Genomic DNA, 23,891 nt, shown 5'->3' with positions numbered 1-23,891 from the left:
CCCTGTGCCTTTCAACAAATAGTTATAGAGCATCCACAATTTTCATAGTTGCAATAAGTAAGCACTAAGTCATTGCACTGAACAAGACCATGTTCCCACTTAGGGAGTTTAGTTCCAATTTTAGCATGCCAGAGCGTTTTTCAGTAATTCAGCAAGGTAATAATAATTGCTGACACTATTGAACATTTGCTGTATGCCCGACACTGTTCTTATTCAAAGAGACTTAGTTCGTTTTAGGAAGAATGCATGAAAAGCTTAGGAGAAGGGATTACTGAAATAATCTTCAACATTTTGGCCCTACAAAGCTAATTTGATTGTTTAAAAAAAAAAATGCTCATTAGCTGAAATGTGAAATTGACTGGACAACCTACTGCATATCAAGTATGCATAAGATTTCAATTTTGCATAAATTATGGATTTGGAACATTTTTTCAGCGAGACCCATAGAAATTGAGTTTGGGTCCAAAATGATTTCCTTCTGCTCCGTGGGAACATTTCCTTTTCTTCTTCCTTTGTGAAATTTTAAACTGCCTAACGGCAGGGGATTGAGAGAGCAGTTAGAGGGAGGAGAGGGCTACTCAGGGGCTCAGCTTGAGGACACTGAAGTTGATGGGGTAAAGCATTGGTTAGTCCTCTCCAGAGACGGTGAGAAATATGGCTTTACTCTGTGCTCAGAGAGGTGCTTCTTTAGAGGCTTGCTGTGATTTCTCTCTATTTGCCATGTTGAGAAGACAGAATTCATTTGGAAAAAGAGATCTTCATGATTCATAATTAGCAATTGTGTGCTCTTTTTTTTTTTTTTTTTTTTTTTAAAGCTTTCTGGAAACTGATTTTTCCTAATAACTCTTTTTTTCCTATAATTAAACCAAATCAAATTTATTTGATGTTTGAGAATGCATGATACATTGAATTGAAGAGTAGGATCCATTTTTAAAAATTATTTAAGCCCTGTATTAACCTGTATGCCACTAATATAAAGCAAACTCATTCCTTTATAAATGCTAATTGGGTCAATTGCACATAAGAATAATTCTGGTGTTTTTTATGCCAGAAAATTTTTTATTTTATTCATTTCTATAAATAATACCTTCAGGCTTTTTTTAAAAAAAAATAAATTGTACTATGTGTATTTAGGTATACAACATGATGTTATGGGATAAATATACTGTGTATAGTAAAATGGTTATTGTGGTGGAAGAAATTAACATATCCATCATTTCACATAGTTACCCATTTTATCTGACTCCCATGACAAGAACAACTATCATTATAACCTACTCATTTAGTAAAAATCCTGAATACAATACACTGATATTATTAACTATAGTCTTATGTTTTACATTAGCTCTTTTGAATTGTTCAGACTTTTCATCCTATGTATTGGCTACTTTGTATTCTTTGACTTACATGTCCTTATTTCCTTCCTGCTCATCGTAACCCTGGCCTGCCCTGATAACCACTGTTTTATTCTCCATCTCTTTATATTTGACCTTTTTCTTAAAAAAAGATTTCACATATAAGTGAGAACATGCAATATTTTTCTTTCTGTGTCTGGCTTATTTCACTTAGCATAATGTCCTCTAGGTCCATCCATGTAGCTGTGTCCTTAATTAAAAAAGTCCTCAATAAAATATCAGGAAACCAAATTCAACACCACATCAAAAAGATTAGATATCATGATCAAGTGGGATTTATTGATATTGGCCTGTAGTTTTCTTTCCTTGGTTTTTTTAAAGGCTGAATAATATTCTCTCTCTCTCTCTCTCTCTCTCTCCCTTTCTTTCTATGTATCACAGTTTCTTTATCCACTCATCCACTGCTGGATACCTAGGTTGCTTCCATATCATGGCTATTGTGAGTAACATTGCATTGAATATGGGAGTGCAAATATCTTCATGGTGGTGTCAGGTTTCCTTGCTTTTTCATATTTCATTCCCCTGCATTGATGTCTGAGCATCTGGTGGAACAATCACCTCTTCCCAATTTTACACTGACTTTCCTAGGGAAAAACTTTCACCTGAAGGTGGGTCTTAGTGTGCTGGCTGGGAAGGGCATAGTGACCTTGGTTCCAGGTATATGTAGTGGTATAGCCTTTGTGCAGCTTTTTCAGCTGCAGTCAAACTCAGTGATGAATGTGGGTGTCTCAGTGGCCTAGGCTGTAGGGGTCTGTGGCAATGGTGGTGGGAACATAGATTGTTAGGGTCCTCAGTGCCAAGGGCTTTTAGATCCTTCTGTTCTCATTTTCCCCACAATGGGAAGTCTTAGTTGAGGCTATGACTCCTGATGTCACATCTGACATGACCCACGAGCAGCTGTGGTGGTTCTGGTTTCCAGGGCACAGGTGCTCAGAGTGGCTGTGGAGCCAGAGTCCCAGGCTCAGGGTATGGCAAACTTATTATATGGCACCTGGGTCTTGTGGTGCAGGTTTAGTCTCTGAGGCATGGTTGGATGTAGACTGCCCACAAAGTTGGGGTCCGTGACTGTGAGGCGCCACTCCCTACCTACCCCATCAGCTCAGGCCCAGGAGGCCAGGCTGTAGTTGTGATTCTCACCTGGGGGAGGGCAGGGGACAGTACTGGCCTGGCTCTGGTGAAGAAGGGGTGCTACAGAGTTTGGGCTCAGGGAGCAGGGTGCAGCTGCAGTTCAGGAACCAGAGCCAGTAGGGCACAGTGGAAACTCAGGCCCCAGGAGATGAAGCACTGCATTGCGGTGACTCTGGACCCTGGGATGTTGGGACGTGGCAGTATTCCAGACTCTTTGAGGCCAGGTGCAGCAGCAGCAGGACTCCAGAATGGTGGAATGCAGCTGTCGCTTGGGCCAAGGTCCCAGCCTCTTCCCGGTGGCCTCCTCCGGTCCCCACTGCAGCACCGCCATGCAGCAGAATATCATCCCAGCCCTTCGACCTCGCAGCCACGCCCCAACCCCGGGCCCACACCGGGCGGGCGGGATCCCTACGTCTTGAGTCTCTTCCTGCGCACGCCGGGACATTTCCTTCACTAGGCGCGGACCAGCTCAAAATCGTCCCTGTGCACCCGGACCCCCAGCACACCGACTTCGTGTGCGCACCATGCCCGAGGGCTCCACCCCACACTCAGGCCTCAGGCCCGGGCCTCAGGATGGGCACGCTCCTCCATGAGGCTCCAGAGAGACAGCCCGGCACACTCAGCAAGTATCGGGCCAACCGCCCAAAGAGGACACACAAGAACAAACCAAAGAATGAACATAAGACACACACCCAAACCAACCGACCCACCAACCACTCAGCCCATCTAACCACCCACCACCCAACCAAGCAATAAGAAGACCCAGCTCTGGGGCCCGTGGGTGCTGCATCATGCAGGCCCGATAGGAATCGGGGAAGAACATGCCTCCCAGACACTGGGCTGGGCGTCCTCAGACCTTCGGTGACAGGCCAGCCCCACGGCCCTGCCTCTTTGTCCTGGCCCAGCCCTGGCACCTTCCCCACTCTGCCCTCGCGTGGGAGAAAGGGCCCTCTCTCGCTCACTCTGTCTCTCCCTCTGACCTCATGTCTGAAAGTCTGTCTCTGCGTGTGTGCATGTGGGTTTGCTCGTTGGGGTGTGGCACGGTGGTGTGTCCGTGTGTTTGGGTGGGTGCATGTGTGTGTGTGTGTGCGCGGGCACGCCTGTCAGTCTCTCCCTGCCCTGATCAGGGCCAGTTGCTCTATCGAGTGCCACCGTGAGGGGGAGCAGCGGTGCCCACTGGCCTCCGGAGTCCTGGTGGCGGGGGATGCCTGCCGGTGTGCGGGGGCAAGGGGACTTCTGTGGAAGGGCAGTGGCAGGGCTGGGCCAGTTGGTGCCCTCTGGGCAGGCCGGCGGCTCCGGGTGGGTGGGGCATGATCGGGCTAGGCGGGAGGGGCAGCAAGGGACCCGGAAGGGGTCTGGCGGTCCGGCCGGGTGGCCGGCAGGAGGGGAATCCCAAGGCCTGGAGTCCGGAGCACTGACGCCTCGGGCCACAGCCCGCCCTGAGCTGGCCCGATCTGTTGGGATCACGGGAGTCGGGCGGGGGAGGGCCCGGAGCGTCTAGGTATGGGAGAGCGGCTGTAAGGCCGGCTCTGGGGGTGACCGAGGCCTCTGGCGCCCGTCAGTGCAGCGGCCCAAGGACCTTGGGCAGCGAACTGGAAGGCCAAGGGTAGCGCTGGAGCGCAGCGACGGCGGCGACAGTGGCGGCGGTGGCGGTGGTGGGCGGGACTGGGCGGAGCAGCGCGGCTCAGCCTTTTGGGGCATCCAGGAGCGCCTACTAGTGTCTACGGCCATACCACCCTGAACGCGCCCGATCTCGTCTGATCTCGGAAGCTAAGCAGGGTCGGGCCTGGTTAGTACTTGGATGGGAGACCGCCTGGGAATACCGGGTGCTGTAGGCTTTTGCCTCTTTTGTCACCGGCCTCCCAAACAGGCAGCAGTCTAGTGATGAATCCACTCTCCAGAGTAGGAGATGTCTTAGCAATTCAGAATCTAGAGGGATAGACCAGTACCAGGGAAGCAGGATCCGACAGTTCTTTGGCCTGCAGGGTGGAGGTGTCTCAGCTCAGCCAATGCTCTGTTTCTTTAGGATGCATGGTACCACGTCAGCTCAACCCGGGGATGCACAGGTGCTTGGCTTGGCCAAGGTACCAGTTTCCCAGGGGAACGCCAGGCAACTCCCTCAACTGGGTTTAACACCTGTGAGGACTTCAGGAGTTCCCAATGGTGAGGACTGTAGGTGTCCAAGGTGGTCATGGGTCAGCTGGGATTCTCCTACTTACCTTTTCCCTGCAGGCAGAAGTCCCTCCTGGTTCCCATCTGATCCTGACTGGGGGATGGGGTGGTGGAGGCCAAATGTTTCCTTCTCTTCTCTGTGTGTCCATCCTGAGTTTCTGAGCTCCGCAGGGTTTCTGCTATTCCTTTGATGTACTCTGGCACTCTCTTTTAGCTATTGTCATCAAAGTGTACTTGTTTATTTGTTGTGTTGGTTGTCTATGTGTTTGGATGAGTACAAAGGGCTTCTAGTAGGCTCTCTTGCTCTATTCCATACAACCTTCCCCCTTATAACTCTTAAGTCTTTGCTTTCTAACATTACCATAGTTCAAAGAAATAAGTTATGTACAAAAATAATGACAGCCTCTATGAAGAAAGGCCACTATGTTTTATTTTCCCTACTCACCATATATGAATTATAGATCTCATTTGAAAGTTTTTCCTCAAGAACTATTAACCTTTTTGGATAGAGTTTCAGCGCTATTCTTACTAAACTTGTACATTTTAAATGTAGCTCAGGAACCATCATAATATTTAAATTGGAGTAATCATTGCGTGACAAATGAGATGATATTATTAATGTGATTTTAAAATGATCTGGCTGAATGTATTTCACACATGAGAGAAGTGTTTTAAATTTGCATTTTTATCACTAAAATCCTGGAACCTAGGTATTTGAGAAGTTAATCTTAAAGATATATTAGTATTAACTTTCTCATTTTGAACTTGCTATCTAAGGTTCACGCCATAGCAAATATATTTGGACATGACATAGGCAATCTGAGGGTAAGAGACAGATGGTACTTCGGGTAGGTGGGAGGAGCACAAAGGAGGGTTTAGTTTCAGAAGCTCTTGCTTTTGGAAGGAGCTGGGGAGGATGGTGTTCAGGAAGGAGGAGAAAATGCAGGATATAGTAGTGGGAATGCACACAGACAGGCTTTTGTCCTGTGCCACCACTAAAAAATGGCTGCCCTGGGACCACCACTGTGGAGCTTGCAATTAAACAGGCTTTGCAAGCACTTGTGTAGCCAGACTCTGCAAGACCCTGGAGAAACTTGTCCGAAGCATTGCACCAAAGACTAGGGGGAAGGATCTCCAGGCTGTGTGGAGTGCCTGACTCACATAGCTGGGTATTGTGCTCATAGCAAAGTCTGTGCTCTTAACCACCACAGAAAGAGACAGGACTTCTGTTTCTGGTGAACTGTGTAACTTCTTAAACACAAGTATGTGGAAAGGCAGAGCATTCCTGGTATTAATATTTCTTTAAAAATATTTTAATTGTTTGTCAACAAAAAGGAGTAAAGATTTTATATGTAAATTCAGTTTAGACTATCTCCTAGGACAAGGCCTATGCTATAGTCCAGAGCAGGAGTGGGGAAACTTTTCATGTTGGAAGCAGCATTAATTTAGCTGTAATCAAATAGGGCCTCATTCAAGAAACTTCAATTAGATGTACCTAAAAATGTACATTATTTTGTAAAAATCTAACTACTATGTGCTTAATAATTTCAAAAAATGAAAACTATTTGCTAATTTTAAAGTTAACTAATCTTTTAACGACTTTGTTGTGTCGGCTTTTTGCTGGAAAGCATTTGAATATTTGGTTCCAGCATGGAAGTCTGCAGTTTCAGCTGATCCTCCAGACGGGTGTCAGTCATTTGTGACCTTAAGGGCATCTTGATTTGGGTTGGGTAGGAGAATGTAGATTCACAGCAATAAGTGCTTGAAAAGCAAGAAAGCATTTTTCAGGCATGTTGCCAAAGGCATGGATATTCTACTATATTTTTCCATGTTTGAATTGGATCTTTCTTAGCATCAAACAATGACTTTAAAATGTCATCTACTGAGAGCTCAGTCAATTCCATCCGTAGTTCTTTAGGTGCTTTGGTGATATGAACTAGGTGAGGCTGAAATGCTAATTTGAGTGTGATGTCATGACTCTCAAAGTCAGTGAACCTTTCCTTGTACCCTCCAATTAATATATCTATAACAGCTGCATATTCTTCAAGTGATTCACATATGTCATCCTGCTCATCAGTGACCTTTGCTAACTGGGGAAAATGTTCATCTGAAATTTCATTTTGAAGAAGTGTTTTGAAAAAAGATAACTTTTTTTGAAATGCTTGGATTTTTTTGCCACATATCACAGATAGACTTAGTTTTACCTTGCAATGAAGTATTCAAGTTGTTTTGATTTGACATGATCTCACATAGAAATGCTGCATTCCTATAGAAATCTTCTTTCAGTCATTCACATTGCTGATTCTGTTCTTCATAAAATTTATCTGTTCTCGCAGGGATAAAATTTTGGCCAATACCTGTCCCTGTGGTAACCAATGCACTTTAGAATGATATAGCTGAATCCATACTGAATAGCTCATCATTCAACTTTAGCATGTTATGAGGCTGACCATGCCACCTTGCATTTGCATGAATATAGTTAACAATACTTATAACTTGTTGCAAAGTGTCACTTAAAGTAGCTTAAGCACAGAGATTCTGCTGATGCAAGATACAATGAAAAGAAATGAGAGCATCTGGATCTGATTTTTTTTGTATCTGTGCAATAAACCCTTCATGTTTTCCTGTCATGGAAGGTGTACTGTCTGTACATACACTCACTAGATTTACCAAATTCAGTCCAACTTCACAACATTTACCTTCAAAGTTGTGGAAGATATCTATTCTCTGTGTTCTGTTTGCAGGAGTGCCCAAAGCGAGTAACTCTTTGTAGCCAAGAACATCTTCTGTTATGACCTGAATGAAGTATACAACCTGCACTGAATCAGTAGTATTGATTGATTCATCCAAAGCCATTGGATAATATATATTTTCCGTTTGAAGTATTGCATGAAGTTCTGTTAAGTTGAAGGCTAATTCGTGCTGCCGATCAGTTATGGTTCTCCTTGAAAGAGACAGTTGTTTGTACTTTGAAACATTTTTGGGAGTCTAAGCATCCTACAACGTTCACCATGCATTCTTTCACAATTTCTACACCACTGAATGTCTTCCCTTTCCCCACGAGTATACAGGCTACTTTCTAAGTTGCTTTAATGGCATTATATCCAGGTGTTATTGCTGCTTGAAAGAATTGTTTTTGCTTTTCATCTTTTAATTTCTGCACTACAACTTTTTGTATTACTCCCTCTAATTTAAAATATTTATGGTCCTTGTGAGTATCATAATGCTGATGAGCACTGAATTTCTTTAATGTTGATATACAGTATCACAAAGCAAGCAAATCATCTTATGTATAGGAGAAACAAGATAATATTGCAATTCCCAGACCTCACTTAAATATCTGTTTTCTTCCTTCAGCATTCTCTTGGTCTTCTGTGATATCATGGGCTGCTAGGCAGACAGAATTAAAAAATACTGTCGAGCTGTGCAACTATTCACAAATTCCACTTCAAACAGAAACACAGTGCACCTTTGTCAGAAGCTGATAACAGAGTAGTGTACTCGATCCCCATAAACTCTTGCCAACCAGCCTCTCGAGGTACTGGCACCTGTCAGGAGGGGGAAGTTAGAACTAAATGATAAGCATAGCAGCCATCCGTTTAGCCTTTATGGCTGACTAATGTTCTAATTGTGCTGGTCAATTTGGGAGCATTATTTCTTTGAAACTTATTTTATTCTTTGGTATTTTAAATATATTCATTTTAAAAATAAAATCAAATAAAAGACAAACGTGTATTAATAAAAATAAAAGGATTTGTTCTGTAAAATTTGGTTTCAGTCAAAAGGCCGCACTTAAGGACCTAGGAGGCCACATGTGGCTTTAAGGCTGCAGGTTCCCTACGCCTAGGCCAGAGTTACCACATCACCTCTGTGTCCATCATGCCTGGTACACCTTTGAGTTTTCTCTCTTGGTGAAGCAAGTTGGGGTTGATGTAAACAAGGAGGAAAGCATAGCAGCCTTTCAGTAGCAAATTAACAGAGACCAGATTTTAGACACGTGGGGGAACTAGAAGTCAAGGTAGATATGAGTCAGCCTCCTAAAGTCAGATCTGTAACAAGTAAGAAAGTCCCTATGATGGGGAAGGAGCTAGAGAACCCTCCATTCCAAGAAAAAGGCCCCTCACGCTCAGAATTTGGATAGTTTAGTGTGCATCCTTTCCTCTCCCATGTTGCCATGAAGAGGATTTTTGGGACCACTGTTGCAAACATACTGACTGTTTGCAGACCCCAGTATGTATGGGACAGTCTCAGGGTTCCCTAGGACTTTGGGAGGATGGGCGCCTTTGTATTTCTTGGAGGATTTGGTATCCAGCTGCATTCGGGAGGAAAAGGACTGGGTAGGCCTGGCATCTTTTTTCTTTTGTGAGAGAGACCCCAGAGGAGTGGAACCTGATGCTGACTACTTCCTTTCGAAGAAGTCACTTACATCTCATTTCTAAGATTTGTTAAAAGAAACTTATATGCTGTCAGGTGCAGCTGGGAAATTGACAATGTTGTCCAACACAATAGCAAAAGAAAGGGAGGTGGGATCTATGCAGCTAGTTGGAAGAGATGCACTTTCCACAAGTAAATATAACATATAACTCCTCTGAGGGAAAACTATGTAATAGATTTGTCAGGATTCCAAAAAGTTTTCCTGGAGTAAGATACAATGAGATGAAGGAATTTAGTCATTAACAGTCTTGTGTGGGGTTGCTTTTCAGAAGAAAGACATTAGGGGCTATCATTTGCACTTCCTGCTACAACAGAGTAATCCATACTGGACTTGTCCTCCCACCACAAGCAGCACCTGTTGTCCACAGGGGTTGGACAACAGGCAGAGCAGGACTGGGATTGTTGACAGAAGAGAAACATATGCGATGAGTCCCTGGTTTGCCCTGGCTCTTTGATTCAGGGGGCACTTCTAACTGTGGCAAAATGAGGTGGAGCTCAAGAGTGGTGGTCTTGCTGAACTGAGGGGCAGTGGTTGGGTTTGGGGGCTGCAAAACTTTGTGAGTAGAGTGCTGGATAAGAGGAAGTTGCTTAGAAGGGAGTACCAAATATTTGCTTGAGTGTTTACCATAAGTCTGTGGGGCAGGCCCGGGCCATGCATATACTGGTCAACACTCTGTGACTTGCAGCAGAGAGCAGTTGCTGTGGGGATGAGAGCAGACATGGAGAAACCAGAGTGCATCCAGTGCTAGAAGATAGTGGTGTTACATTATGGAGGCTGGGAGACCTCAGTGAGCAACTTGGGCATTCTTCTGAGATCATGGAAAGGCCACACCTTAGGAAGAAGGAACAAGCCTTTAGATAAGGGCGTTGCCCTAAGGACAAAATGCTTACTCTGTAAAGGAAGACAACAGAATTCAGGCTATTTACAATGTATTGCACACAATACCCAGCATAGAATTAAAAAAAAAAGTTACTGGACATAAAAAGAAGCAAGAAATGCGACTCAGCATCAAACCGTGTGAAGTAGACTCCAAGATGTCACAATGTTAGATTTAGCAGATAAGGACTTTAAAACAGCAATTATAAATATGTTTAAGGACTTAAAGAAAGGATCTTTCTAATGAGGGGAACATACGGGAATGTCAGAAAAAATTAGAAACTATAAAAATCATTTAAGAAAACTCTAGAAATGAAAAGGAAAAATCTGAAATAAAAAGTCTAAACTGAAGAATGAAAATAAAAAATATAATTGGAGTCCCTGAGGGAGAAGAGAGAATGAATGGGGCAATATGTATATTCTTCAGATATATATAATACATACACACACACACACACACACACACACAAAGAAGCAAGGGCTAAAAATCTCCCAAATTTGGAGAAAAACATCAATATACATATCTAAGAACACTAGCAAATGCCATACAGGGTAAATAAGAAGGGAAATATGCTTAGACATATCTTCTCCAAACTGCCAAAAACCAAAGATAATGAGAAAATTTAAGTGGCCAGAGTTGGGGAAGAAGGTGGGGTATGGGGAACACATTACACAAATGGTACAAGGGCAATTCAGGCAACCAAAACGTTTATACCCCTGTAATATTCTGAAATAAAAAATTATAAAAAAAAGACATTATAAGTAAACAAAATTACAATCTCTAATGAACATAGAGATAAAAATCCCCAAGAAAGTATTAGAAAATCAAATCTGATGATATATGAAAAAATAATAAAATCAAGTGGGATATATCCCAGGAATTCAAGGTTGTTTAACATTTGAAAATCAATGTAAATTAGCCACAATAACAACAAAAAAAGGGAAAGTTTATATAGTCATCTAAATAAATGCAGAAAAGGTATTTGAAAAAATTCAACACTTGTTTAGGATGAAAACAAAAACCTAACAGCTGTCCACAAACTGGAAAAAAGACCTAATAAGGGCATCTACAAAAATTTATAGCTAACTTCATACTTAACATGAAACACTGGATGCTTTCCTCCTAAAATCAGGAAAAAGGAAAAAGTGCCTTTTGTCACCACTTCTAGTCAGTATTGTGATATGAAGTTCCTTGCCGGAATAGTAAGTCGAGAAAAATAAATAAAAGGCAAACTGTTGGGAAGGATGAAATAAAATAGTCTCTATTCATAGACAACATAATGGTTTATTGAAAACCCTAAGTAATCTATAATAATTTACTAATAAGTTAATTTAGCAAGATCCCAGGATGCAAGGTCAATATGCAACAAGCAATTGTTTTTCTATATATTAGCAATAAAAAGTAGTAAACGAAATTTTAAAAATTCAATTTTTAAATAGCATCAACAATAATATACTAAGAATACATTTAATAAAATGCATGTAGGATCTGTACACAGAAAACTACAAAACTCCACTGAGAGAAATATAAAGAGGATCTAAATAAATGGAGAGATATATAATGTTCATGTGCTAGTATACTTAATACTTTTATGATGCCACTTCTTCCCAAATTAATGTGTAGCTTTGCTTATTTTATAAAAGTTTCAAGTTGATTGTAAAGTCTATATGGTAATACAGAGGATCTCGAACATTTTGGGGTCGGGGGAATGCTGGGGGAGTTTCCCTATTTGATTTAAAACTTTGTATAAAGCTATGTCAGGAAAATGCAGTCTTAGCATTAAGAAACACACATAAATCAGTGGAACATAATTAGAGTCCAGAAAGAGATCTTCACAATTGATTTTTGACAAAAGTACCAGGGCAATTTAATGGTAAAAAGAAAATCTTTCCAGTAAATTGTGAAATGAATAGATATCTGCATGGGAAAAACTTAACCACAATCTCACATTATGCACAAAAATTAATGTTAGATTGCTCGTAGACCTAAACACAAAAGCTGAAACCTTAAGACTTCCAGAGGAAAATGCAGGAGAATATTTTTGCACTCTTGAGGCAGGAAAAGATTGCTTGGAGAGGACACAAAAAGCCCAAATTATAAAAGAAAAATAAAATCGGTAAAATTGAACTTCATCAAAGTTAAAAACTTCTGCTCATCAGAAGACACCATTAAGAAAATGAAAAGGCAGGGTACATGTTGGGAGAATATATTTTCTATACTACTATAATGAATAATAAAATACCAAACAAGTCAATAAAAATGGGTAAAATACTTGAACAGATACTTCACACATGCACAGAAGATATATTAGGAATGGCCAATCCATGGAAAAGTCCTCAACATTATTAATCATCAGGGAAATGAAAGTTAAAATAGTAGTCATATACTACTTTATATACACTTGAATGGCTAAAATTTATTAATAAAAGTCTGATCACATTAATGTTGATAAGGATATGGAGCAGCTGGAACTCTCACATACTGCCAGTAAAATACTTAGGGAGAAGTGTTTGCTAGTTTCTTATGCAATTAAATACATGTAGTCCCAGTGACACTACAATTCTGCTTATAGATTTTTACTCAAGAAAAATGAAAACATATGTCTACAAAAAGATCTGTACAAGAATGTTCCTAGCAGTTTCATTCATAATAGCCTCAAACTGAAAACAACGCACATGTTCATGGTGAATGGATAAATTATGGTATATAGAATTAATAGAATACTACTCAGCAGTCTGAAAGAATCAACTACTGAAACATGAAACAACAGGGATGAACCTCAAAAACCTTATGTTGAATGAAAAAAAAAAAAAAAACCAGAAACAAAAAAGCACATGTCATTTCTTTTTTTTTTTTTTGAGACAGAGTCTCGCTCTGTTGCCCGGGCTAGAGTGAGTGCCGTGGCGTCAGCCTAGCTCACAGCAACCTCAAACTCCTAGGCTCAAGCAATCCTCCTGCCTCAGCCTCCGGAGTAGCTAGGACTACAGACATGCGCCACCATGGCCGGCTAATTTTCTCTGTATATATTTTTAGTTGTCCATATAATTTCTTTCTATTTTTAGTAGAGACAAGGTCTCACTCTTGCTCAGGCTGGTCTGTGGAACTCCTGAGCTCAAAGGATCCACCCACCTCAGCCTCCCAGAGTGCTAGGATTACAGGCGTGAGCCACTGCGCCCGGCCTCATATGTGATTTCATTATGTGAAGTTAAGAACTAGCAAAATTAATCTATGGAACAGAAATTAGAACTGTGGTTGCATATAGGAGTGGGGAGAGACTGGGAGGAGAATGAGGAAACTTTCTGGGTGATTGAAATGTTCCATATTTTGATCAGTGTGTTGATTGCACACATTCATTCTCGCTATCATGTCAAAACTGATCTAACTGTACCTTAAGAACAATGCATAATTCTTAATATAAATTTTACTGCAGATAAAAGTGAAGGGAAGGAGTATGGGATAGGAGAATGGCCTTCTTCATTCCCTGGAGCTGCATGCAGTTGGCAGTTTACAAGTTGGGAGCATGGAGCATGGGTTTAGGGTAAAGGAAAGGTGAACACGAGAGCAGCATTGCATTGGAGAGAGGGAGGGATTTTGTGGCGATCCTGAGTGTGAAACCTTGAGGGAAAGGGAAAGATGTCTAAGAAGGGTTTTGAGGGAGTTTTGTTTGAAGCAGTGTGTAGACTCTCATCAAGAAAACCTGAAGTAAAGATCTTTATTCTTGGCTTTCAGAGTAGATTTGTGTTGCTTTTGAAAGTGTCGCTTATACTGAGACAAGGCACAGGAGTCCTCAGATTCATCAGGGTGTCAGGGAACACGCCCAGGCGTTTCCAGCTGTCTTGTTTAAGTATGAAACAACTCAGCACCCCGACAGCATGGGGGGCAGGGGCAGGTGGGTGTGTCCTGAGGAGTGTAGTGCCAATTTCTGGTTTCTTGGACAAGAAGGGCCTTTGTAAGAAATTCTGCAGAGGTCCTTATATCATCAGACAATAAGGGCTAGTCTTAAAAGCCTAGTTACTTTTAAAGGGAAATGTTACTCATGTTTTATAAGTGAAAAATCCTGGTGATTTCTTCATGGGTTGCTTGTACACAGTGAAATGCCCTGTGGATTTGTGTGCCCTTGCAGCTTGTTCATAGCAGCTTGGCATTCCCTGTCTATTCCTTTATTCCCAGAGGGATCCCTTAGATTTCCCTGGCTGTTCTGAAACAGCTTGGAGCTATGAAAACCTCGGCAGAACATTCTGGAAGCTGCTGGAATTTACTTTGTTTACTCCTCAGCCATTCAAGGCCGACATTGGTTATGGATTCAGCTTTGATGCACGAATCCCTTTGTCACCAACTCCCTCTGCTGGCCTTGAATCTCCATGAAATATTAAAGATAGCAACTCCAAACAAAAACAAAATATGTTTATTTATGAGTAAGCACTCAGTGAAACTTAATTTGTTATTCACAATTCTCATTTTCCTTCTCATCTTCCCATCTTTACCCATCGACTCCAGCACTCCTAGTGTCGTACTGTTTGGTTCCTAGCTCTGAACCACCACGCCTCAACACATCATTGTTAGGGTCAGCAATGAGGCATGTCTCAAATAATGTGTCCTTTCTCTTTTTTTTTTTTCTAAATACAGAGCACTTAAAATATGTATTTCCATAAACTGTCTCTAACTATTAACAGACTTGTGCTTACTATTTTTTTTTTTTTTTTACAATTTTGGCAGATTTTAATGTTAGAATCTTGGATGGCATCTGATTTGGGGGAAGGATTAAAAGCAAAGGGAGAAGGGTGGGTAGGTAAAAGTTGAATTACCCTTAACAGTTCTGGGAATGATACCATATTTTAAAATCAATCCAGAATGGAAAATGGAAGTTGCTTTCAGGCATGACAGTCTAGCATTTACAGCTCCGTCTGTTTTCAGTTCTCCCCGAAGACAGATATCATGAAATAGTTTATGAAACTCCAAATCTCCTCTTAAGATGATGTGTTTTGGAGGCATGGAAAAAGCCCACAAACACGGAGGGCTCATGCTGATAAGTCTGTTTCTGATTCCTCTTCGACCTGGCAGGAAGGAGGGAGGAGTGGAGAGTGGAGAGTGGAGTTTTGGCTAAGAATTTGATCACGTTAAAGGAAAAATTGTCCTTTTAAAGCCTCTGCCAGTGTTTTGGGCTGAGGTGTGTAGACCTGTAATGAATGGTTTCTATCTCAGAATCACTTAATGAGTTTTGGGGCATGCAAATTTAGACTTAGACCTCAGTTTCAAGGAGGAATGGAGAACTCAATTTTTTATATAGTAAATTCATAGGACTTTAGTGATTGGGGCTGGCAGTCAGTTTTTGGGGGGAAAGGGTCCTACTTGAGAGCTCACTGGAATGAAAATGACTAAGAGTGACATTATCATGGGGATAGCTTTATAAGGGTGGGAATCCAATAACATTTATTTTACAAAAGCCTTTCAAAAACTTTGGAAGTTATTCTGTATCCTAAGTGCATTAGTGGAGACATGTCTCATTGCTGACCCCAACAATGGTGTATTGAGGCGCGGTGGTTGAGAAATACGGAAGCACACAGTGTGGCAGCAGAAGAGCTGGAGTTGTGATGATTAAAGACAGAAGGTGGGAAGGAAAATGAGAACTCTGGATGATAAAAATAATAATAAGTTTTATGAGTCCTTATTATCTGTCAGGTATTGGGCACTTTCTGTGTATTATTTCACTGCATTTTCACAGCAACCCTGGGAAGTGGCTGTTATTCCCATTTGACACAGTTAGAAAATGGTGGGTCTAGGATTCAGACGCCTATTTAGTACACCTATGCTTACAGGGCATGGAAAAAATTTATATGTATAATTCTTTATCTGAATGAAATTAAAATCAAATCAACAAATATCCATTGATGACAGTACAAGGCCTTGTAGGGACATAGATTTCAGAATCTCATAAAAAAAGAAGATAAACATGTATCAGGTGGGATTTCTCCTCCCTAAAGCCAAAACAAAAACAAAAGCATATTTTCTGCCATACACATCATTACCTCTTCTTCTAGTTTCAGTCCTCGTAAGGCTTTCTTTCATGTCTTCAAACTCTCCTCTAGTAGCCATTTCCCTTCTACGTAGTTTTACTCTACCCAGCCCAGGGCTGAGCAGATATTTTGAGATGATGTGCCAGGTTTTCATTATTCATCTTTGGGGGATGAGAGAGAAGGGAAAACTACTTCTCAGCTGCCTCCCTCGTCTCCTCATTTTGAGAAGCTGTTGCTGCGAAAGTAGCACTTCAAAATTCATTAAGACTCAGGAAATGCTATTTTTAAAACTGAACCTCTTGTAAAAAGTCAATTCTTTGTCTGTGGTTGGGAGAGTTAACCGTGGAATGGGTAAAACTTAGACTGTTAGGCACAGTCTGGCTTAAAGAGTGGTGGAAGAGACCCATTGAGGAGGGATGAGAGGACACAATGTCATGTCATTAAAGGGTGTCACAGTTTTGTGAAAAAGCAAAGTAGTATTTGGCAAGAAGCATAAGTGAACTGTTTTTACTTTATATGGTGTAATATATTATTTTTATTAAGCCCTTAACCTAAGTTGGGCCAATTTGAGGAATACAAATGGGCTGTCTTCTTGAATAGGTATCCTAGGGCTAGATTAACACTTATTGCAACCTTTTGGCTAAATTTATGGAAGAAGTTGAGAATAGAAATAGAGAAAATCATCAGTCAGCAAGTCCTAGTCCAGATGGTATGTGTGGATAATATGTAAGAATCTTTCTTGCCTGATAAATGTTTGCTTATATTACTGTTTATGTTCCTTGCCTATTCCAACTTTTATGGCTTTTCCAATGTCATTAGAATGAAGTACACATTTACTGTGCGTTCTATTTTACAGTGCGATGTCCTTTTCTACTCTTAGCTTGTACAACGTGCCTCTGTGCCTCTTCCACCCCATGAGTTGGACAGCCATGGCTCTTGTCCAACTTTCCTCAGACTATCAATTTCACCAAGGATGCCTCTTTTCTCTTAGGCTACTTAATTCGTACCGATTCCTTTAGATCCCATTTGAAGAAGTGCTGGCAGGAAGGTTTAAGACACACAAATATATCAAGTAGGGAATGGTTAGCATAACATCAGGGGGATACAGAGAGTGTACGGTACAGAGAGTGTAGAGCATACACAGGGCTATGCGAATTCAGAAGAAGGGAACTTGCTTCAGCTGAGGGCATTGGGGAAGGGTTTTTGGAGAGGCAGCCTGGGCATTGGGCCTTCATACTCAAATAGATGAATTATGAGTAGGATTCAACCATATTGAAGTGGAGCAGGGAGGGAATTTCATGCAGAGAGAACACCACGAGGCAAACCCTGGAGCATGGAGTGCGTAAAACAGTGGATTCTGCATCTGAACAGGAACACAGGCATTAAAAACAAAACAAAACAACCTCTGTGATAAATAGGGGCTACAGACCCCATGGAAACCTTGAGTGAAAAGTGTTGGCACTGGGGCCTCGATAAACTCTTTTTCCTTTTCAAATTCAGAACCAATTAAGGGGTCATAGGAGTCAACAAACTGGAATTATAACATCATCATTATTAATGTTAAAGCAGGTTGGAGATGGACTTTTAGATTGGTGGTCAAGGAGGCTTGCAGATAACTCCACCCTGCATTGGACAGAATTACCAAACAGCTGTGGGAGGCACTGGGCAGCCAGAGACATCTCTGCATGGGCAGACCCTGTACCACGTGGCAGAAAGTGGGAATTATCCAATTCCTTCCTCCTTCCTTCCTCCTCCCTCCCTCCCTCCCTTCCTTCCTTCTCTCCTTTCTTCCTTCCTTCCTTCCTTCCTTCCTTCCTTCCTCCATCCCTTTCTCTCTCCCTTCCTTTCTGCCATATGTATTGAGTACCTTTTATGTGCCAGGTGCTCTTCTACATGCTGAGAATAAAGTATTGAACAAGAAGGACATAGAACTTATGTTTGAGAAGGAACTCAAGCATTCTTAAGGCAGACTGGATCTGAAAAGAAAATTCCAGAAATGCCTCAGCTGATTATGCTAAATTTCTTCTCCCAAACTCAGTGTGCTGTATAATCACAAAAATGACAGATGTTTACCTCACCCAATTTTCTAACCTATAAAATGGTAATAAGAATTCTTCCCTTGAATAACTCCTCAATTTTTTAAGTCAAATGAAAGCACATTGAAAATGTTAGCATAATATTCACACATAAAATTGAGTTAATAAACCTTAGTGTTTTCTGCTTATGTGCTCTTCCCTCTCCGTATTTTTTACTATAATTTTTTACTATAATTTCTCTTTGTCTTCTGATTCATTTTTTCACTTTCCTTCTTGCCTGCTTTCCTCTACTAAGGATATTTGAGGACTTTCCAAGAATTCCACCCCTGAGTTTCTTGTTGTAATAGTCTTATAGCTGCTCTGCATTGGAAAGAAAATTTGCTTGTGCTTTTTAAAAGCTTTAACTCATCGTTTAAATTTGATAACCTCTCAGTTTACAAATAGAACTTGGTCAATGAGAAGAAAACTGTTTCTATAAGAGCAGGGACTTTACTGAATGCCTGTGCTGGACCAGACCATGCTGGGCAGTGGGAACCAGCCTTGAAAGAGATAGAAAAGTTCTCTCTCCCTGCAGAGATGATGAGCCATGGCAGAGGGCAGACTGCAGCGTGATGGTGGGGGCAATCCGGGGGCTGGGAGGATAGGCGGGAAGCCCTGTATGAGGAAGTACTCGTTAGGGATTTTAACCAAGGTGTCTTAGATGGCATTTGGAGGGCCAAGAACCATCAACTGAAATCATATGGAGAAGTGTGTGTAATGGGCCTTATGACTTTTTTCTGGGCCCCAAACTGCTTTTTGTCAGCCAAGGGGTAGGGGGGATCCTAGCCATAACTCACATTTCTACGGCTGGAGGATTTTCCTCTGGCCCAGCTGGTCTAAATGCTCCCCATAGGCGCCAGCAGAATTCTGCTCTGTATGTGTTCCCTGTGACAGGGTGGCCCTGAGTTCCAATGCAAAGTCCCACAATTGCTTCACTCTCCCTCCTGGGACACACAGATTCTCTTTCCGCTTGGCGTGCTGGTGTGGCACTGCTGAGGGATGGGGATGGGGTGGCATAGGCAATGGAACACTGCCTATTTCCTGGATATAATGTTAATACCAGGCACTACGATCGCTCACTTGATTTTTGGTTCTTCTGAAGGTGCTTTCTTGGGTGGGTCATTGTTGAGTTTGGTGTTTGTGCAGAGGGACAATCGTTGGAGGTTTCTACTTGGCCATCTTACTCCACCCACTCTCCCTTCTTTTGGATATTTATTAAGTTAATGTATTTTATATTCTACTTACTTAAAAATAATATGAAGCTACTAATAAAACTACATGAAATTCAGTAATATGGAAATAGAATTAAAGAAATCAAAGCAAAAGGAAAGTGAAGTGGAATAGTAAGATGAAATCTGGAAGAATTTAGTACATTGAAGTAGATGATGCGAGATCATGCGTGTACTAAAGTTAGTACAGATTCAATGCAGTGGTGAGACTCGTATAGTCCCCGAGTTAGAAACATTCCCACTGCTCAGGAGAAGCCTCATTGGCTTTTCCTGACACTAAAGCCTGAGGGAATGCTTTTCCTGGAGGTGTTTATAAAGGGGACACTGAAATGTGATGGGAAGTCCCCGAAATAGTATGTTTACAATAAATATACAGTTCTGTAACAGTGATTGTTTTGAGAGCCGGTAGACAAAGCTGTGCGGTCCACACTTCCATAGTTAGATTTATGTGCACTGCCTTCTCCTTTCCTCCAGGAAAGCAAAGCTGCTAAATTGAGTCTAAGTTTCCAAACCTTAACATTTGCCCATTGTGATTCAGATCCTTTTGCAGGTGTGAATACTGAAGGCGTTAACTGAGGTTCAGATCAGAGTCGTACTGGAACTCACAGCCCTTGAGATTATATTGTTGACTTACTCACTTTGCCTTCCCAATATTTGTCTTTTTCATGGGGATTTTCAAACCCATGGGTCTCCCTTGAGTTTAGAGAGCACCCACCCTTTATATCTGGGAATGCACCCTTCCACTGGGAAGGCCTCTGTGCATAAATTTAGGGTATCTCTATTTTTTACAAAACATACACAGGGGACGTACAACTAAAAGATAAAAGTTAAATGATTCTAATTCAGGATTCCTATTCCTAAAAGAGGAGATGGCTAAACATGAATCCTTTGGAAAAAATCCAACAACCAGCTCCCTTGTTGGATTTTTTCGGAGAGGGTGGCCCTTAACAATCACACAACATAGATGTGCTTTGTGTGTGTGTGTACAGTAAATTAGGCTCAGTATAAAACATCGTTTATAAAAACATATCATGTGAAAAGCAAACGTTCCTCATGAAAGCATCCTCAAGAGAGAACACCTGTTAGTAGTTTGGAGTATATTATTTTTATTTTCTGTGGAAATAGTAACACTTCAGTAACTCTGCACAATGGTCTTCCATCTTGAGTTAGAATATTCAAAAGAAAATGGGCTTTTAGCTGTCAGCAGGTCAGGGGGTACCACGTGGTCCATCTCCCTCACCTCCTGCTGTTCACGTTGGAGGAGCTCAGGTGATTCCAGGGAGAACATTATCTAGTTTTCTTTCTCTGCTAGGGAACATGCAGAGCTCCAAACATGGAATGTCACCTTGTACTTTGGATTCTTGCAATGCAATCCAACCCATGTGGTGTCAACCCATATTCTGCCCATTTTGCCCTGTCCTTTGTCCTGAACATTCTTCCCACTTGCATACGGCCACCTCTTGCAGAAGCATTTCTTTGCCTCAGTCTTTTTAACTCTTCCTCTTCTCTTTCAGCACTCTGTCTTCTCTTACAAACCCAGCATCAGTAATTCTCTGATCTGCCCATTTTTAGTTCTGGAGTAGAGGAGGGTTGATTCTTTCCTGGGGTGAAGGTGAGGAAGAAGACCCTCAGCATGGAATACCCAAGGAATGTTCAGACGTCTCTCCATATAGGGAGTAGTCCCTCACTGGCCTACCTATGTTCTTGTCCCTTGAGTATGCTCAAATCCCTTGTCCCTTGAGGGTGAGTACAAAAGCTTTCTCTTTGCTTAGCTTTATAAGGCTCTAGGCTGAGAAGCAATAGGCCCATTGTACCACATACATTATGTTCTAAATTCAAAAGTAGGATTTTACTATACCTACACAATTTACAACTTTTATTCTTAACAGTATATACTCATTACTTTTCTATGTGTGTACACTTTGACCTGCTTTATCGTTTTTAACAAATGCATACTATTTGACTGTTACAGCTATAAAATTAACCAACTTTAGTTTGAAGGACCTTTTGTATCATTTCCGGGTTTTACTGGAAAAAAAGAATATCTTATATTAATAATAAACACTGGACATGATCAACATTTTTTAACTTTCTCAATCTGAAAGACAAAAATATTAAAAAAACAATTTGGTTCAGAGTTTAATTATTATTGAACCCCAGTATTTTTTATATATGTTTAATTGCCTTTACTTATCTCACTTGATCTCACAGAATTTTTCTATAGCTTCCCATTTTAGCCTGAGAGACATAGTTACTCTGCAACTATTTTGCTGGGCAGTTTTTCTCGACATTAGGAGAAGTAGAAGGGTAACTCCTGGGTTTTTAACTTGAGCCACAGGGTAGACGGAGGTGGGATTTTGTTGGGAAAGATTGAGAGAGGAGTGATTTGGGGCACTTGGTGGGGAGAAATCAAAGTTCTGTCTTGGTCATGTTAAATGGGAGATGCCCATGAAACATGCCTAGTGTGCAAGTCATAGAGGTGCTTCCATGTGTGAATCAGGAGCACAAGAAAAGGGTTCCTGCTGGAGACACACATTTGGGGAAGTCCTCAGATCCGAGGTATCTAAAATCGTGAGACTGGATGACATAACCAAAGCAGAGACAGAAAAAATGTTTCCTCAGCAGTTTGAAAGTACTGATATCTATGTATATGAGTCATATATGAAAATAAATCCCATTGTGAAATCTTAAGAGGTAAGAAAAAAAATAAAAACAGGATATAAGCTTTTATAAGTCTGTCTCTTCTGCCAAATCTCATATAAGATTCATACTGGCCAAAGAATTTATGTCTGAGCTTCAGGGGAATAAAACTTTGGAAGAAATGTTTAACTAGGATCCTCTCATGATTTTGTTTGTCATTGAATGATTTAGGGTATTAGATATTGTGACTGTCTGTGATAGACATATAGTATTTGTAATACAAACTCATTTTTGGATGTACAGAATTTTCTGATAATACTATTCCTTGTGTTTCCAGATACCTGTAAGAATACTATGAAAACATCCAATCATGGATTGGTTTGTTTTTGAAACATAATTTTTTCCCCTTCATTTTGTTATTGTTTGGTGATGAAGAGTAGTGTAAAGTATTTGAAAATGATGACTGTCTTGAACAATTAGAGAAGTTGTACATGATAGATGATCATACAGACTAGAACTAAGAGAATTTTACTCTTGTTATTAACACTGTTAATGGTACTAATAAACAGTTAAGAACTTGAAACTCATGTAGTTAGAACTGGTGGAAGTGTGAGTCAATAACTCTTTCAGATATATCTGGAAGTGAAAGATGTAGGTACATTTTGGGCTGCTGTGTGTGTAAATTATTATTTCATAATGTTAAAATGAGTTGATTTTTGAACATTAGTATTGAGTCAACCAGTTACTCACTCGCTACCAATATTTCTATCTATTCTTTTGCCACAGAATTATTGACTATCAACAGCCTCGGTCACTTTACTGAAGGAAGTTAATAAATTAAAGGCAAGTAATGATTTTTGAAGTGCCAATTAGTGGATCAGCTACTGGCAACCAAATTTCATGTCATAAATATCAATTAATTGTTCTTTTAGAGATGAATATCTTACCTATGAAGGAAGATCAATTTTGTTAAAACAGTGTCATTGGTAGAGAAGACCGCTGAAGAATTTCTGTGTGGCCAGAGGTCAGGGGTACTCTGTTCCTCTAACTTTAACTTCCTTTGATTCCTTTTATCATGGGTATCTTGGAGGGTTTTTGTTTGATTTGTGTGTGGGAGGGGGGCGGATGTTAAATTAAGGTTAAAAGGATCTTCACAGAAGAGTTATTGGATCATGTAATAGATAATGTTTTCAGTTTTAGTTTTTCCAATGACAAACATTATTAAAATGAAACTTTTGTGAAATATCAAGTCCCGATATAAAAATATAATTCAGTGAAAGCATTTTGGCTGGGACCTGAAATCAAATGGTTTAGGTCCTTTTGAAAAAAAATGTAATTTTTATCTTTACTGTAGGTGTAGAACATAGAGACAGCAGTGAACGGAGACTTAACTTGCCTGCTCAAGTACAGAATCTCAAATGAGCTCCTGGTATGCACTGGGCTTAAGTCATTCCACAGTTGTATTCTTGGGCCTGAGTGCTCATTCTATTTTTCTAAAAATTTATTCTTATGCTTTAGATCAGGGCTTGGCAAACCATAGCACGTGGGCCAGATCTAGCCTGCTGCCTGTTTTTGTACCCAGATGTGAGCTAAGAACGGTTTTTACATTTTTAAATGGTTAAAAAGGGAAAAAAAAGTAATAGTTTATGACAAGTAAAAATCATATGAAATTCAAATTTTGGTATTCATAAATAGAATTTTATTGGAACACAGCCATTCATTTTAACATATTGTCTGCCTATGGCCTTTCTAATGCCAAACTGGCAGAGTTGAATAGTTGTAACACATGCTGTATGGCCTGTGGAGCCTAAAATATTTACTATCTGGCCTTTTATATAAATAGAAAGAGTTTGTTCACCCTGGTTTAGAAATCAGTATTGCTGTAGGCCCTGTGACGCCTACATAT

General features: G+C 40.8%; 1 protein-coding gene and 1 non-coding gene across 2 annotated transcripts in view; both read left to right on the top strand.

Moving 5' to 3' along the window:
* The window catches only part of DCHS2 (dachsous cadherin-related 2), a 195,865-nt gene that overhangs the window by 66,944 nt on the left and 105,030 nt on the right, over nt 1-23,891 (top strand). The window lies entirely within an intron of this gene.
* On the top strand, nt 4,263-4,381 carry LOC138399183 (5S ribosomal RNA). Its single transcript, XR_011236085.1, has one exon. It is a non-coding gene; the product is annotated as a 5S ribosomal RNA (ribosomal RNA).

Source organism: Eulemur rufifrons, chromosome 18 (genome assembly GCF_041146395.1).
Source record: "Eulemur rufifrons isolate Redbay chromosome 18, OSU_ERuf_1, whole genome shotgun sequence".
NCBI classification, from domain to species: Eukaryota; Metazoa; Chordata; class Mammalia; order Primates; family Lemuridae; genus Eulemur; species Eulemur rufifrons.
Note: the sequence above shows the minus strand (reverse complement) of the source record. Positions and strands in the feature narration are given on the sequence as shown.